Raw genomic sequence first — 18828 nt, forward strand, 5'->3', positions numbered from 1 at the left:
GATAATAGATGTCCTGCTAATATGACCACCGCAGGTGATGATACAGGGCATGATATTGGGGAATGTGGTAGAGATTGGGTTGAGCCTGCTGGCTTGAACCACACCATAGAGGACAATTTTTTATCAGTGAATAATTTCCCACATTTGCCAAGACCAGAAGGGGTTCTTTGGAATGACAGCCTGACCCTACTATTTCCACAGCAAATGACTTTGAACAACAATTTTCTTCAAGGGTAGAACACTATGAAATGCAGATCTGTGAGGGGCCAAGGGAAGAGGAGAGGTTCCAGTAGACAGTCAAACCTTCAATCTCCACTAGCACAAATGGCATAACTTTTACTTATAGAGACTATCATATTTTTAACTGCAGTAATCTTATGATTACTTTGAATCATGTTAATTTGTTTCCAAAAGGTTTCACCTTTGTTCCTCATTGTGAAATTGATATTGTGAACTTGCTTATCGAACTGAAATTATTTGTTAGGAAATTGAACCTAGCCTGTTTGTTTTGATGATTGTGATCAGCCTGGTATTGATTCTTACACAGGGTTTCACACTCCCTGTATGTTCAATCCTCCTTTCCACCCCACTATTAATATTTTTGATAGAATTTGTGAAAACAAATTATATAATCTTCATGCAACCAGCAATAAGAAATACTATAACTTGAACAAAGCTGAGTTTGTATTATTAAAACAGTTGTCTAATGACAAAACTTTAAGAATTCTAAAGCCAGACAAGGGAGGGGGAACTGTTTTAATGGATAGTACCTTATATTCAACCAAAATGATGAGCTTGCTTTGTGATGACACTAAATGCAGTATTGTCTCTGTGTATGAGACACATGTTGCTTATAAGAAGATAGATTTGTTTTTATATGATTCATTAACAGGTGTCATCACAGTACCTTCTATCTTTGGCATCCCCAAAGTTCATAAGAACCCCCCTGATCCTCCATTGAGACCAATTGTCTCTGCACAGAGTTCTAAGATGTACCTCCTTGGCTTTTTGTTTAGTTAGAACTTTAAAGCCTTTTTTAACTTGATACCCCCATATTCTGAAAAACTCATGGAGATTTTTATGTAATGTTACTCCCGAGTCTTGGCACAAAGATTTAAGGTTCCCCAAAATTGACTTAGTTGACTTGTTTGGCAGTATACTCTACCATGAGGGTTTAATGTATTTTAGGGAAGCTCTTATTTATGTCCTGTGGATTCATAGACACCACTAGAATTGAACTATTTGTGGACTTTATGGACCTGGTGTTAACTAACAATTTATTGCTCTTTGAAGGGAAATATTTCAAGCAGCTCACTGGCATAGCTATGGGGCAGCTTGTGCCACCATCTACACCAATATGGTGATGTGGAAATGGGAAACGTATCATGTACTTTGTTCCCCTTTTTCACATTTTTTGGACAAAATATTTCTATTTGTATGATATCTGTATTTTTGGATTGGGGACAAACATACCTTTAATAATTTTATCCAGTACATTAACTAATACACTAAGACCTGGTCAGAGAACATTACAAATTACTTGGATGTCACTACCTTTAAATCTGAGAAGGGGTTTGTTTTTAATATTTTCAGGAAATCTATTTTCTCAAATTCTATCTAGAATGATATCTGATGACTTACTATTTGCAATAAAATTAGATAAATTAACCAACATGTACCTGGACAGAGGATACCTGCCCCAGATGATTAGAAAAATTAAAAATGTAGTGCTACCAGGTAGGAAAGACAGGTATTCTCCAATTTTGGGAAGAACAGAAAAGATATCTGTAGTTGATGGCAATGGTGTTCAGGGTGAAAACACTTTTTCAGGAGCTGTGGTTTTGAGTTATAGCTCTATGAGTAGAGAGGTGAAGCAAGTTATCAACAATAACTGGAACATTTTCAAGACAGACCCATAACTGGTGGCATGTCTTGAAACTTCACCCCACTTCACATTCAAGAGGAGTTATAATATAAAAAAACTTTCTTGAACCTCCTAGAAAAGGTTTGAACTACAATGTCAGGACCCCAGGTACTTGAAGATGTGTAGCATGTCATTACTGCAGTTACATGTGGAGAGAGAATACCTACCCCATTTTATATAAGGGTAGACTGTTGCACTCTTCCCTTTGGGGTAACTGTGACTCCAAGAATGTTGTTCATATTGCTATTTGTTGTTCTTTTTCCAGTTTTTATCCTGGAAATATCAAACATGTCTTAAAAAAAAGAGTCTATAAACACTTATATGACATCAGGAAAAAGGACACTAAAAATGTTCTCTATAAACATTCTATTTTGTTCAAATAATGGTGGGGTTAAATACAAATTTGGGTTGATTGACAAGATTAATATTTCCCTGAAGAGGTGGTGACTGGCAGTCCCACTTGTAGTATAGAAGGCTAATTTGGCTGCTATGCTTGAATGTTACCCAAAAAACAGGTTTGAATGACAAGATTTCTATTTTTAGTATTCTAAAAATCAAGGCTGCTCAACTTTGATGTTTATATTTTATAAATATTTTTACATATTCTTATACATTTTTACACCTAATAAATACTTGCATTTTATGACACCACAGACACTTTATTTTTATGTAGCTTATGAATATTTTCAAATTTTAATGTTTCAATATTCCAAATGTTTTTCTTGATGTTTTTCCCTTAAAAGGTCTTCAGTGCTTTTTATGGTGCTACTTTAAAATTTTATTTCAATTGTTCTATTAAGTATACCATTTAAGCTTTGGATTCCTGATTGGTTGCAATTGCTTTTAAATTTAGTCTGTTTTTGTCCTAGCCCCATTCTTTGATGAAGTTCTAATTTGTTGGACGAAAGCACTTAGCAGGGGTTTATTTTATTGCTAACAATAAAAAAATGTACTTTTGGAAGAATTTTGTTTACTGCTTTTCATTTGGACACTGATTCTTTTGCACTTGTCATGGGTACATGCCCTGGTGGTGTTTTGTGGTTACACATAGATATATACACACACACACACACACACACACACACACACACACACACACACACACACACACACACACACACACACACACATACCCAGACGACCACATTTATGTCCCTATAGAAAAATGTGTAAACACACACACACACACGCATGCACGTACACACGCATGCACGTACACACGCATGCATGCACACACACACACACACACACACGCACACACACACACACACAAACACACACAGACACAAACACACACAGACACAAACACACACAGACACAGCCATATGACAATGTAATATAATCACAGCAAAATCTGCAACTATTCCCATAGCACTTAAAAGGTGAACACTGTACTTTTGACAGTATTTGTTTTTTTTTTCTCCTCATGATAAAGCCAGTGTTTCTTGTCTTTTTGTTATATTTCTTTGTTTTAGACTTGTTGTACACTTCCATTATTGAATTGTTTCTTGTTGTTTTTATTAAATATTCTAATATTAATGGATCAAACTTATTTGTATACACTGTGAAAGTATAATAAAATATTTTTTGGAAAAAGAAAAAGCCAGCTTTGTATAATGATTATCTAAATCACTCTGCAATGATAGTCCGCTCTCAGTGACATATCTGCTAGATAACACATGACTAATGTACATCTGCATGCAGTTTCTCCAATGTGATTGTTGTTAATGCAATTTCCTGCCCCAGTGAGTGTGGTTTTTGAATTGATCAGGTTTACAACCCTTACAGTTAAAGTTTTTGTATTGCATTAAGCTTTTCTGAATCCTAGGACAAGTTTAACTCAAACTGTGATTACAGTTGATGTCAGTCAGTCGACAAAAGCTTGACCTTAAAATAGAATATCATCTGGAGGGATGGTAAATATAGCAAATAAGATAAGTGCAGCATATTTAATAATAATTTATAAAAGAAATGTACAAATAAACAATGTAAACACTATATATATATATATATATATATATATATATATATGCATGTATGTGCATTATATGTTTGTGTAAGTATATAAAGGCATATATTTATACAAACACACACACATATATGAAACTGTGTGTGTGTAAATAAAAAAAGTGATACGTGCATGCATACACTACAGTTCATATTCTAAAGCAAAAGTAATCGTTAAAGTAGAAAAACCAAAGCTCTATATTGCTGACAGGAAAAATGGAAAATGCTACAGAAAGAATTATACACAAATGTTTAAGACATGTCAGTCAAAATCAAAGTCAAATAAGCAACCAATAACTAGAAGTGTCACAAGAAAATAAAGTGGTACACTGCAGTATTGCAGACAGAAAGTCCCAAAAATCATGGCTTCAAGAAAAGCTGTATTACAGCAAAACAAGATATGTCTCATATTCTCTACATATGGGGGAAAAAACGGGTACATATCATAATCGTGAAAAACGGAAACCGCGAATATGAAAATGTCGACACATAATGAGCGAACTACTAGAAGAGCAAACCACCAGAACAGCGAAAGGCAAAAACATCGAATGGATTTGTTCAGCCTACAAGGTGATTCTGGGGATAAGGGTATATACCCTTTTCCCCACTGTAGTGCGATATCGGAGTTGGTATATTTAAGTAAGGGGGTGTGGGGGGCTTGCCCCCCTGCAAAAGTGTGTTTTGTTGTTTTTTTGTAGTTGGTTTAGGTATACTTACATGGCCTGTTGGTTAGGAAAATCCATTCTATGTTGTGGTTTCGCCGATAAGATGGTTCGCTCATCTGGTAGTTAGGTCTTTTTGTGTCGACGTTTTTTTATTCGCGGTTTCCGTTTTTCACGATTGTGATATAGACCAAAAAAAAAAAAAACAGTTAAGAAATCAATTATGTAGAGGAGAAGTTAATCATCATAATAAAAGCTGCAAGCTATGTTTCTTTAAATGTCGTTCAATGTTATACAAATGTGATGTTGATATGAAAAGCATATGGCATGCCTACTGAAGAGATAATGCTCTTTAAAATGTATGGAATAACATGACACATGCTATTTCATGAATGTTTAATATAAAATATAACAGCTATATAAGGGGGGGGGGGGGTTAACATATGCCTATATAGCTTTAAAAGGTTATTGCATACTTTTAATTAGTTGTGTATTTGCTCTACACCTCTTGAAGAGTTCAGTATAATTAAATATTCTGTGAATGACTGTCAAAAACACAAGCGTCTCTGATGTTTAGCAACCATCCTGCCAAGTATCTATAAATCAATCCTTGCATCTTCTAACTATCCAGTTCTTGGCTTTATATAATTCTAGTAATGCATTCATCCCAGACCTAATCTCCACCAAGAGAGAGGTTGCAGGGTTATAACAAATACAACAAATTAATCAAAACTCCATCCAAAAACCACAGGAAAAGTTCTATTACCTTAGTGCCTTAGCCTGTATCTTCCAGTGAACATAAAATCACGTAAAAGAATTAAAAAAAAAAAGAAAAGGAAAATAAATATATAAGCATACCAAGTGAAGAATTAACTTTGTTAGCCAATTAAAACTTTGGAGTTGCAGTATTGATGAAGCTCAGAGGGAACAATAGCATTATACTTCCGAATGAATAAGCACTCCTTTTACTCAAGCATACATTTAAATCTCTTACCCCTTTCCATTTGTAAATAAAACTTGCTCTAAAAAACATACTTTAAGATTTTGTAAACCAGGAACATGTTTTTAATTTAAATGAACTGCAACAAGACTGGTTTGAGTCTTCCTTATTATATCTCCTGAATGTTCTTGCATTCTATATCACTGGCTTATATTAGTCTAACTTAATAATAAGAAGTTGCATCTACACTTAATGCCACAGACAGCCTCCTCTGTGGTAGTCTTACAGTCCTTCAAATCTCTTGTCAGAGGCCCATGATATTGGCCTTGACTTTAGAGAAGTAGACGCCAAAAAAGAGCAGTCCCAGGACCAATCACTGAAGGACTCCACTAGTGACTTCCCTCGTTGTAGAGGTGGACTCCCTGATTCTAACTTCCTGGATCATGTCTGTAGGCCATTTGGCTATCAGCTAGGTAACATAAGGGTTTATACCTAACCTCTTGAGTTTGTCAACAATGTCTGAGTGGGATATTATGTCAAATGCCTTGCTATGCCAAGGCACTCAGTGCGAACTGTTTTGCCCTTGTCCATTACATTGGTGACCTTCATAAAGAAGTCTATCAGGATGAGTAGGCATGACCACCCCTTGATGTAACCAAACTGGGTTAGGTCCAGTGTTTGGAGATTTTGTGTATCATTATTGATCATTTCCATGATATTTCTTTCGATGGCATGTTAATACTTAAATTATGGTACTGCTAGAAGTAAAATTAATAATAACCACGACTCTGTCCAGAGTACTAAAAAATCAATTTTACTTATCTGTTGTCTCAGTTATTGCCTTCCAGAGAGGGGAAAAAAACATAAGGGCAAACGCACACAATATGCCACAATCAGCAACACCATTTTTCCTATTTTTTGTAAGGAGTCAGAGTGTTGTGTCAACTGTTTCCACCTTTTTCAATTCACTGCCTCTCCCCTACCTTCTTTGGCAGTCATGCCTGATTATTACTGGTCATCTGTCATTCAGTCCATTCATCTTTTTTCTGGATGTCCTTATTTCATCCTGCCTTCTTACTATCACTTCAAAAATCTACTTCACCAAATCATCTGCTTTCCTGCACATGTACCAGAACCACCATAATCTGTTCTCCTTGACCTCTGCAATTGCAGCTTCTTAAGGTATGCTCTCAAGTCATCATTTCTTCATTTTTCATAGAATGTATTCTACTACCCAAGTCAGGCACTCTAGCTTCCTGAACTGCTCTGCCTTCAGTGCATAGGTTTCCATACCATAAGGAAGTAAAGATCTCATCACTGTTTTGTACAGTTTACTTAACGTCTTTGGTATTCTTCTGTCACATCCTACACCTAACACTCTGTACTACTTGTCTGATGCCTCCTTAATTTTAGCTATAACTCCTCATTTAGAATTCCCTTCTCCTCAGCCACCCCTCCCAGATACTTGAAGCTGTTAACCCGTTTGTCTATTTCCCTTCTATCTCAGCTTTCATCTTCTTCTGATTTCCCCATTGGTTGCCATAGCAGCTGTCTTGTCTGTACTCGGTTTCATCCAATGTGCATTCAGTTTTGTATTCCATTCCCCTTATCATTTGCTGAAGCTCCTGCTGAGAGTCTGCTTGTAATGCCACATTGTCTGCATACTGCAGTTTTGTTGCTCTGTCCCCTCTGACTTGTTTGCTATTGTAGCTAGTCACCAGCATGAACAGCAGTGGGTTCCAAGCTGAGCCCTGAATCCCTCTACTCCAAATGGGAACATTTTTTTGAATTTGAACACTGTTGTACTTGTTTCATTTGGTCTTTGTAATATAGCCTGCACTAATTCTACCAATGTTTTCAGAACTTCAAACCATCTCAGAACTACCCAAATCTGCTTTCTTGTGACCTTGTTGTATGTTTTTTTCAAAACTGGCATTGCATAGCTGAACTCTTTCCTTATCTCTACCTTCTTATCCACAATCTGTCTTAGGCAACTGTCAATTAAGTTGTGCTGCATCAAATACTCATCTTCAGTCTTTCTTTTTACTGCTTAGTGCCTTAATTTATCTATCACCCTCCCCAGCATTTTCATGCAGTGTGACAGGACAATGCTAGTTATATACTACCCACAGTTGTGAATGCCCCCCTTGTGCCGGTATGCTTATTCTACAGTCATCTGGGATATGCCTTTCTCTATTTACTGCTATGAGAACCTTCAGGAAACATTTTGCAATAACTCACCCAAGATCTTGATCATATCTGCTCTGACCTCATCTGAACCTGCTGCTTTCCCTGAATTCATTTTCCATAGTGATGTTCTTACTTCCTCAAGGGTGGGATTATCTTCCTCCTTCATTATAAGCTGTGTGTGGGGTAGAATAGTTTCTGTGTGGTTTTATTCATCTATAAAATGTCAGAAGTTCCCCTTATATCTGCTTTTGATGTCCCATGGACTGGTGAGCAGGTTGTAGCTGTCATCCCCTATGAATGACATCTGATGAGTATCTTATTTATCTTTCTGTCTTTGCCTTGCAACCTAATAGAGTTTCTTTTTGTCATCTGCTGAATCACGTTCCAGAAGCTAGTAGAGTGCATTTGATGCCTTGTTCTTTGCAATTGCCTCTATTCTCTATGTTAGCCAATGCATATCCATTCTTAGGGTGGTCTATATTTTCTATATCGCTCTTTTTTCCTGTACTCCTTTCTTTTTCTAATTTCATGGACTTCTACATTCCTCCACCAGTGTTAAATATTTTATTTCCAGCTGGCTTGGCTGAATATCTGATCTACAGTCTTCACATATGCTGTTTTAAGATGCTGCCATTCTTCTTCAAATTTATCTATTTCCTTTTCTTCCTGAGGGGGTAAAGCCCTGATTATTGTTACATATCTCGTGTATTCAAATAAGACACTGAGGCTGGGTATGCATTCAAGTGGTTTATTGTACATAAACACATCAGGAATGGTAAGTGGAACATGTACTTTGAACTTCATAAGCTACCTGACTTGTTACTTCAAACACTATCACATGTGCAACTTCATCCTGCACTGACTCTGGCTGCCTATACAAAATGGTACTGATCTTGCACGTGCTCAGTAACTTATATGCACGTGCTATCTAGCTACAGTGGCTGACTAGGTTCAAGATACACAATGATCTACATTCTCCCTCTTTAATTTGTTCCACATGCAATATGAGAACAAGAAATTTTACAAGCTAGGTATCACATCAACATTTCAACAGCAAATTTGAACTCAAGTCCAAGTAGCTGTGTATTTAAGATTGGGTTTGGAAATTCTACCCGATCTGGTCACATAAAAAACTTTGACTGGGTTTATCAACAGGAATAGTCTCTGGGGATTCCTTCAAAGCTGGAACATTGAGGATCGCATCAGGATTATCTGAAGAAAGTACACTGTCCTCTGGAATTTGAACAGGTGTAGAGTCACTCTGAGAAATAGAGTTATTGGCACAGGCAATCGGCTGCATCACTCTTTCGGACTGGTAATATATGTCTTTGATTCCTTCTGAAATCCATTCCTTTAGATTGTATGATGTAAGATCTCTGTCCTTCATGAATGTTCTTGACAATTCCCACTCAGCTGTATCCTTTAGATGTTTGCATTCTGACAACTTCTCCTTGTCTTAATACTCTAAGAGGTTTACTGGACTTATCATAGTGCAACTTTTGTGACTGACATTTTCTCAAAAGTTGAGCTTCAACCATTTTGTTGCCCTTTTCATTTGGTACTAATAATTGTTTACTGATCAGAAGACTTGTCCTAGTCTGTCTGGACATCAATATCTGAGCAGGTGAACCATGCAAGTTACCTCCAGGAGTGTTTCTAAGCTTGAGTAAGTTAAGGAAAACATTGGTACCATCTCTCTTGGATTTCTCCAGTAAAAGTTTTGCACTCTGAACTGCACACTCAGCTAATCCATTGGACTGTGGATACTCAGGACTACTAGTAATATGAACAAAGTCCAAAGACTCAGCAAATTTCTTAAACTGCTGACTTGTAAACTGTGCACCATTGTCAGAAAAAAAATTGTGCAGACTACCATGTACAGAAAAATGTCTCTTCAATTTTGTAATGACAGTGCTGGATGTTAAGGTAGGAAGGTCAATTTCAAACCAATTTGAATAAGAGTCTGCTAACACTAGGTAATGCTGACCATCCCATTTGAAAATATCAGTAGCAATCATCAACCATGTTACTTCATGAATCTGGTTTAGCTGAAGTGGTTCTTTTTTTTGGTGCAGTTTGGTGCTGTTGCAAATTGAACATGCTAGAGTTTCCTTCTCTATATCTTTTGACATGGCCAAAATACAATGCCTCTTGCCTTCTTTTGGTTGAATAAGTACCTGGGTGACCACAATGCAAAAAGTTTGTATATTTTTATTGTGAAGCTTTAGGAATTACCACTTTAGGGCTTTTCATGATGATTCCATCTTCCATCATGAGCTTGTCTTGGTAAGAAAAAAACTGCTGTATGTCTAATGGTAAACTGGCTTGTTGTGGCAGCCATCCGTGACTGATAAAGCTTTTCACCTTCTGGAGAACTGGATCTGAAGCTGTGTGATTTCTGAGTTCATCAAGACATGCTGATGAAAATTTTCTGACTTCCATGACTTCAAAGTATGTTTTCTCATTTGCTTGCTGTTCTGTTATTCGGGTGCTCGGGACAAAGTAACAACAAGGTAAAAATATTTGCCTTTTGTCTAGACAATATTGAAATTGTACTTTTGAAATTTTAACATCATGCATTGTAGGTGTGCTTGGGCTGTATGCACTGACTTTTTTAAACTGTCACTAGAGGTTGATGATCAGTCTCTATTTGGATAGGTCTTCCATAAATATAATCATTGAATTTCAAGTATGCAAACACTATTGCCAAAAGTTCTTCTTCTATTTGTGCATACTGCGTCTCTGTTTTTGTTAAAGTTCTGGAAGCATAGGCTTCTGATATGCTTTCCTGAAGACATGTTGCACCAAAGCTGTACTTTGAAGCATCACAAGAAAGAGGTACAGGTTTGTGAACATCATAATATCTCAATGTGGGTGGACTGGCAATTGTCTTCTTCAGAATATCAAATGCTCTTTGGTGTTGTTCCAGCCAGGACCGGTTTACATTTTTGCATGTCAACTCATGTAATGGTGCAAAAAGCTCACACAGGTCTAGTTTTAGGGCTTTCTGTAACCACTGTTTTTCAGCTAATTGTGGCCACCAGTGGTTCATGCTGTGGGCTTGCTGTTTCTCTGGAATTAACTTTGAAATCTTTGATTTTATCTCAATGCTGTTTTCTTACATGGAAGACGTCGACCTGAGTTGCATGTTGACCACTCTTATATGTGATCTTGTGAACGTCTGTATCTCTGAACCACATGCTGGACAACCATCAAGCTATTAGCCAGACAGAAGTCTAGTATGTCCTTTCCTTTTATATTGTCGTTGCCCACCCATTAGGACCCAGGCAGTCCTAATATCATATTCCATCTATGCTGATATAAGCATTCAGATCCCCAATTATCAATGCTAACTAATATTGTCCTACTTTACAAATAAGTCCTGCAGCTACAGTCTGAAAATACTCTTTTCCTCACCATCACAATCTTACTGTGGGGCATAGGCTGAGATTATGAATACTGGCCTTTCTTTATAATGGGGTCTGACTGGCATTTTATCAGTCTACTACTAATTCTGATGACATTCTTCATGTTCTTCAGAAAAGTCTCCCTTACCACAATTTCCACATGAATTCTAGTCTTCCCACCCCTCCTCCATGAGTAGTAGATTATGGATTCCAAACCATGCAGCTTTATTCCCTGCCCTTACACCTTGTCTCCTAGATAAACATGATGTCCAGTATTCCTAATGCCATGTCATCATCCAAGCTGCATCCTATCAGTGAACCTATATTCATTGCAGCAATCCTTAGTTTATGTTTTCCAGCTTGATTAGTTTTATGTCCATCTTTCACTCAACAGAGATATCCTTGCTAACTGAGGTTGGGGAACCGGACACTGTTTTATTTACCCAGCCCTGCTCGGCTTTATAGCAGGCACACACCAGCTGAAAGAGGCAAATAAAACCTCATCGACCATTAACATGGGTTCCTAGTGTGGATCAGAGTAGGCCAGATTCTCAACCCAAATAACACTGGCAAATGCCCATGCTTATTTTTGATGACATTAGTCAACATGACCAAATCACCTACAGCCAATTTTACAACATCAAATGCAAAACCTTACAGGGAATGGAGTCTGTGATCATGGTTCTATCTAGCTAAAATATAGCATGCACTACAGGTGGTCTACATATGTCTGCTCCCAGTAGGCACCATCTGGAGTATATGCTGTTGCCCACAGTGAGTTTGAGACTGAAACACCCATTATGTATCGATGAGGTAAGAGGAAACTCATAGAGCCACTGGTAGAACATGCAAAATCCACACAGGCATTGGCCAGAGTTCAGGTTCAAACACTGCATCTTGTGCATGAGAAACAATCATCCTTTATGCTAAACATTCCTAATATATAATGGTACCAATAAAACAATTAACACTGCTAACAAGTTACAACATTCTATTTATGCTCCTAATTAAGACCACATGGAACAATACTGTTATACATCAGAATGAACATGCTCTCCCTATATTCAAACATTTATCTTAAATTCTTACTCCTGCTTCCATTTAACAAATATTGCCCTAAAATACATATTTTCTGTAAACCATTCTCTAAGTCATAAACATGTTTCTCACTGAAATGAATTGTCTAAAGCTCTAATTTTGAGTTACAGAAATTTATAGTTACTTTGAAAGTGAGCCATATAGTTGGTGAATTCTCCTTCAAAAAATGAATGATCTGTTTCAGGTGTGAGTCACTAATAATTTTAGAACACTAGATCCAAAATGGTCTTTTATAAGTAGGTTACAGTATTACTTACCTGAAATGGAAATCTTTTCAGAGTGTCAAGATGAATGAACTCTTTGCTGAGACTACATTCTAGGTGCTCCATTTAACGTCTTGCATATTTAAAGTTAAATCCAGAAAAAGAAGTGAATTCCGCTAAAGAACGCTCAGCAGAGCCATGTAAATATTGGAAGAGCATTGCACCACAGGTAGTAGTATTTCATCTGAGTATTCAAAACTTGCTAAACAACCAAAATGGCAGAAAGACAGCTTCAAAACAACAGCTTCAATAACAGGCTTTTACCATGTTGAATCCACAATATATGAAATATAGAGCTTTGCTGTTGTAAAAGTCAAGTGGCGTTGTAATTCCACAGCTTTAAAACATGTGGATGTCATAAAAACAGAAAAAACAAACATAAAAGTGAAGAACCCTTCTGATATAAACAATGGACAAGCGCTTTCAGCTTTTTCAAGCTTTCTTCAGATCCAAGTAGGTAAGCTGGGTTCAGTGTTTAAAAGTTGGTATCATCCAATGAAACACCTCAGTGAATGATGAATGTTAACCAATCAAGTTAGTCCATTGGTACACACCTCCATAGCCTGAAGTTAAAACTCTTTATTTAAAACTCTTTGTTTAAAACAACATGACAGTTTGACATTTCTAAGATAGACTCAGACATATTTTCAGAAGGAATATTAGTAAAATCTTTTCAGTAGGTTCTGGTTAAAAGGACACGCTCTGCATAAAAGCCAAGATTTTGATTGAAAAAGGTGAAAAATTAAAAAATTAAAAAAAATTAAAGAAAAAAAAATTAAGATGGTCATTTAGAGTGCTTCTTTTTATTTCATTTCAACAGTTTCTTTGGGACATCAGAGCCTAAGTCGGTATACCTAAGGTTTCTGTCAATGAAAACAGGTCATAAGTGAGCATAGCTCATTGCTCATCTATTTTTAAGAAAAGGTTTTATGGGAACACAGCTATTAAGGCCAGGGGGTTATCTGCCCTCAGCCGCATTATACATTTGGCTTCCTCTTTCTCTGTCAGATTGGTCAGGTCTCCTTCTCTGAAAGTAAAATGTATCTTTGAAATGACCATGAAAACAAAGCTATGTCCCTCATGCTCACGTAAATGAAGAAAAAGAATTTGTTTCCTTTCTGTTACATATATCAGATTGATGTTTGATAATTCTTTCCTTTAGCTTCATATTAGTTTTTCCAACATAAAATGCTGTGCATGAAGTGCAGGTAGCTATGTAAACAATATTGCTGGTTAGGCAATTAGCTAATCCATGAAAAACAAATGTCTGTTTAGTAACCGGATGCTTAAATGTGTTGCTATAATTGATTACATTGCAAACCTTGCAGAAGCCACATTTCTTTGTTCCTGATGAAATATTATGTACGTAGTTGCTACATATCCCATCATTTGAGCATAAAATCCTTTTGAGATTTTTTTTATTTTTGAAAAGGAAACTTGGGTTATCTCCAACAATCTCTTTTAACTTTTTATCCGAAGTTAGAATCAGCCAGAACTTTTTGATCACCTGGCATATGTTATCATGGTCCATAGTGTAAGTCAAATTGACCCTTAAGTTAGATGTTCTTTTAGGTATAGCTAGGGATGGTGTACTTTCACCTTCTCTGACCTTAGAGGAATAAAAAGGTTTGCCTTTTCCTTTACGTATGTCATTAATTCTGGTCTTGTTTAGTTCTAAACTACTCTTTCCATATTCTCGTATATAACAGAAAGGAAACAAATTCTTGATATAACAGAAAGGAAACAAATTCTCTTTTCCTTCGTTTACGTGAGCATGAGGGACATAGCTTTGTTTTCATGGTCATTTCAAAGATAAATTTTACTTCCAGAGAATGAGACCTGACCAATCTGACTGAGAGAGAGGAAGCCAAATGGATAATGCGGCTGAGGGCAGATAACCCCCCTGGCCTTAATGGCTGTGTTCCCTTAAAACCTTTTCTTAAAAATAGACGATCAATGAGCTATGCTCACTTATGACCTATTTTTATTGACAGAAACCTTTGGTATACTGACTTAGGCTCTAATGTCCCAAAGAAACTGTTGAGATGAAATAAAAAGAAGTGCCCTAAATGACCATCTTAATTTTTTTTTAAATTTTTTAAATGTTTCACTTTTTCAATCAAAATCTTGGCTTTCATGCAGAGCTTGTTCTTTTAACCAGAACCTACTGAAAAGGTTTTACTAATATTCCTTCAGAAAATATATCTGAGTCTGTCTTAGAAATGTCAAGCTGTCATGTTGTTTTAAACAAAGAATTTTAAATAAAGAGTTTTAACTTCAAGCTATGGAGGTGTGTACCAATGGACTAACTTAATTGGTTAACATTCATCATTCACTGAGGTGTTTCATTGGATGATACCAACTTTCAAACACTGAACCCAGCTTACCTACTTGAATCTGAAGAAGGCTTGAAAAAGCTGAAAGCGCTTGTCCATTTTTTACATTAGAAAGGTTCTTCACTTTTATGTTTGTTTTTATGACATCCACATGTTTTAAAGCTGTGGAATTACAATGTCACTTGACTTTTACAACAGCAAAGCTGTATATTTCATATATTGTGGATTCAACATGGTAAAAGCCTGTTATTGAAGCTGTTGTTTTGAAGCTGTCTTTCTGCCATTTTGGTTGTTTAGCAAGTTTTGAATACTCAGATAAAATACTAATACCTGTGGTGCGACTCTCTTCCAATATTTACAGTGTATATTTAAAGTTTTCTATCAACAACATAGCTTCTTTTACTGCCATTCTAAGGGCACTGTTTATTTCTTTTCCTTAATTTTGGTACCCTGAAGATGAGGTTACACAGCTGGCTCTTCCATTTCTATGTTTAGTCATGCTCAACATTGCCATCTTTCCTCCAAGTCTAAATATATATAGCATGCATTTTGTTGGTTTGCTTTTTCTCTGCAACTAGAAATGTGATACTTTTCTAAGGTTATCCACAAATTCTCTCAGTGGTATGCTGGTATCCCACTCATAATTCTTCCAGTACTATAATTGCTGTTATTGTCACAGTTCAGCTCATGGCTTGTCTAGTGAAATGCCATATTAATACTATCTGGAGCACTAGAGAAATATGCTTTATAAAAGTTAAATCTTTCAGAAAATTAATACAATCAGCGTATATATATATATATATATATAGATATATATATATATATATATATATATACATATATATACATATATATATATATATATATATATATATATATATATATATATATATATATATATATGGGATCTGGACACATGCTCGACTAGCATATGTCCGAATCACAAAACATCGAACACACATACACGAAAGCGCTTAACATCGACAAGCGTTTCCGTGTATGTGTGTCTGTTTCGTAGATCGGTCTACAGTGCGGGTAAGGGAAATTCCCTTTTTCACACTGTAGTGCGATCTTGGAGTGAGAATAATAAAGTAGGGAGGGTGTGGGGGGGTGCAGGGGGGCAAAGCCCCCCTGCAGAAATGTAGATTTTTTTTTTTAAATACACATACATGGCAGCTTTTTTCTATGTTAAGCGCTTTTGTGTATGCGTGTTCGATGTTTTGTGATTCGGAAATATGCTAGTCGAGCATGTATCTTAGACCAATATATATATATATATATATATATATATATATATATATATATATATATATATTAATGTTTGACTTTCATATGGGCAAGACCATATGATCGAACATTTGAATGTTTGAAAATTTGAAAAAAAAATAAAATAAACAAAAAAAAAAAAAAAACTAAACAGTGCTAGTAGGGGGGCAAGCCCCCCACCACCTCCTGCATGGTGGGCTGCGCCCTCCCACCCCCTGCTATTTAAATATAGCAACTCTGAGATTGCACTACTTTGCGGTAAATGGAAATCTTCCCATTCCGTGCTCTATGGAGATCCCCATTCAGACTGTTCAAACTTTTTAAAGTTGGATCATATGGTCCCGGCTATATGAAAGTCAAGCTTTTAAAAGTTCGACCATCTAAAAAGGACAAGGGGACCCATCTATACACATATATATATATATATATATATATATATATATATATATATATATATATATATATATATATTTTTTTTTTTTACAAAAATGGGAATTTATCGGATAAAATGTATAATCTGTAGTTCACATGTGAACAGACTTTAATAATATTACTACTGTAATAGGTGATTAATTCATAGGAAGTTACCAGGAATTCTCCAAATAGCATTATCTGAATAATTGACTTGCTTGGAGTCACACTGTAGATTAATGGAGGATAAGGGAATAAACCTTGGACTACTGAAAGCCATTTCTTGACAGCTTAAGGCTTAATCCTCTGTGCTATTTACCAAAATAAGAACAGAAGTTATGCATGTGTGTTGATATGAATGGAGAATTTTGTTATATATATTTTAGAAAACTTCCATACGTTAGGTATAGCTACTCCTTGTTAGTCTGTAATTCTCTTTATTACTATGGTACATTTTCTTGAAATGTTTAATTTATAGGTACAAATTCCATTAAGAAGTTAATTAAAAATGTTATCTGGCATTGTATGTGCATGTTAATGTTATCTGACACAGACCGCATGCTTATATTTTCCTTGCAGTTTACAAAATAGAACACCATGTTTACTTTTAATAGACTTGCTGTATTTTACATATACCAATGTGATGAGCTTTATCAGTGTCCATGTAAGCCATATACATATTACACTGATTCTCTTTTTTGGAACAAATACTAAAGATATGCTGAAGATTTTTACTGTCATCTGCCCTTGAGTTGTACTTATCACAAGAGCTCTTTATCTTTATTGTTACAGTAGTTCTAATATAGTCCTGTTACTTGTTCATGTATGGACCTATAGAACTTATATTGTTACTGTGAAGTTTTGTTGTAAATAGTATATGTTTGCACTTTTTCTATATGGGACCCTTTATATCAGGTCAGGTAAACTGGATCTTCTTGACAAAACACAAAAGTAAGTTAATGTTTTATCTGCTTTGTGATAGGTTAATATCACCTCTTCTTCCCTGATTGGATTAATTTCTAATGGATGCAATAGCTTGGACTAGTACTTGCGGGCAGTGGCTGTTTTTCCAAAACTCATTAAGTATTCTGTTGTCTTCAACACAATCTACTTTTACTTTCTCACTACTTTACTTTCTACTAAGAGTGCAATCCCCTTTCCTGCTATCTACACAGCTAAAGAGAATGTAAACTCTTCATTTATTTCCCATACACCTTTCAGAAAAGGTGTACAAAGAGCATCTGTTATTGGTCCTTTCAATTCAATCTGTTTATTATCTCTTTCTCCGCTGATTTCTATATTGACTCTTGTATGCAGATGATGCCTTCATCAACAGAGTAGCTGAAAATTCTAGTTCATCAAACTCTTTATAAAATGAGATCTACTATTTCTTTACCGGGAAAGTCCAACTGGGTAGAAGCCCATTTTAAGCAGAGGTCCTGGGAGAAAAACTCCAAATTATTAAAAAACATTTTAAGAACATTAATTTTACATTCTTCAGAAATAAAAATATCTGCAGTTTAAGTAATTATAACAAATTAGTGATAGCATAAAAACATCGGTTAAGAACTAATGCAAGTTATATGACAATCTAATATTTATAGAAATTTTAGACAGTTTGCAGAGAAATTAAATGTACACTAGTCTAATACAAATAGGATTGCAAGATGAAGTGAAGGAAGTACAGGCTTATGATATATTTAGAAAGTCAGGGAAGAGAAGTTGATAGAAGTAAGGAAGTAAGTGTATAAGGGTGAGTATGGAGGCATAAGGAATGAAAAGGTACTTGTTGATATTTAAGGATATAATTTATCTTGGTTTAGAGTAAGAACAAAGTCAGATTTTAGCTAGGAAATCTTTCAGAGTGGTTTTGAAAGATGGGAGGGTGTTGACCTGATTGATACAGGTAAGGATTTCCAGGCCTTTGCAATCATGTAAGAGTACAGACAATTCCCAACAGATTTGATAAGTTTGTAGACAGACAAGATTTTTTTGATCACTGGATTGCAATGACCCACTGGGAACATAGTTGTGTAGAATGATTTTTAGTGCTGGACAGGCAGATGGATAATTTTACAGGTGGTAAGAAGCTGTGTATATGTTAATCGATGAGGCAGTTCCAACTAATTTAGACTTTTTAGTGCCATACAGTGGTGGGTTCTCAAAGGAGTATTTGTTGCAAATTTTGCAACATTCTTGTAGCATTGCTCAGTTTTAATTTTTGTGAAGTCTGGAGGTTATTAAGGATGGGAGTACCATAAAGAAGTGCGGTGAGGAGATAAGTAATGACAAGTGTAGTTATAGTTACATCTATGAGAACGTTT

This window comes from Protopterus annectens, chromosome 7.part0 (assembly GCF_019279795.1).
Source record: "Protopterus annectens isolate FY-2018-M chromosome 7.part0, PAN1.0, whole genome shotgun sequence".
NCBI lineage: Eukaryota > Metazoa > Chordata > Ceratodontiformes > Protopteridae > Protopterus > Protopterus annectens.